Genomic DNA, 713 nt, shown 5'->3' on the forward strand with positions numbered 1-713 from the left:
GTTACACCAAGCTTCAGTAAGCTGAAATTTATAGTGTGTAGATCCCAATACTTCTGTCACGTGATAGGATTTTAGATTTCAACGTCACTTTTTCATGTTTATTGATAACGGGATGAATTTTCACCTCAAATGAGATAGATGTACCTTGTTCATTTTAAATGTGATATTGACATTATTTAGGGGAAGTAATGAGGATAAAGACGTAAGATTTAAAATATAAATAAAAAGAAATTAATACAAATTAAACTGTGGTTTAATTTCTTAATACTTATTATCATCCATAAATGGGTTTATTCTAATGTTAGTATGGATACTGATAAAAGTAAAGTAACAATATTACTTCCTTTTTATGATCATAAAGACGGAGAAAGACAATGACAGAAGTTAAATGCAATATCTTTTAAGTGATAAAGAGAGAAATATGATATACATGTATAAACAACTGTCATATATCAGTCATGATATTTTTGATTTTGCACAATCAAAAAAGAACCCTTATACTACTAAACTCTTGCTTAATAGAAACCTTCATAACTTTACGGATGATAGAAATGTGATAGTTAACGTTTGCCGTAATAACCGTAAAGGTGACTGATAACCATACAGCTAACGACACTGCGGTGAAAACTCTAGGGGCCAGGTTTCACATTTCAATACATCAGTCAAAATAGCATGTGCTATTTTCTCTAAATAAAAAGTCGTGTACGTTTGGT

Source organism: Penaeus monodon, chromosome 23 (genome assembly GCF_015228065.2).
Source record: "Penaeus monodon isolate SGIC_2016 chromosome 23, NSTDA_Pmon_1, whole genome shotgun sequence".
Taxonomy (NCBI): Eukaryota; Metazoa; Arthropoda; class Malacostraca; order Decapoda; family Penaeidae; genus Penaeus; species Penaeus monodon.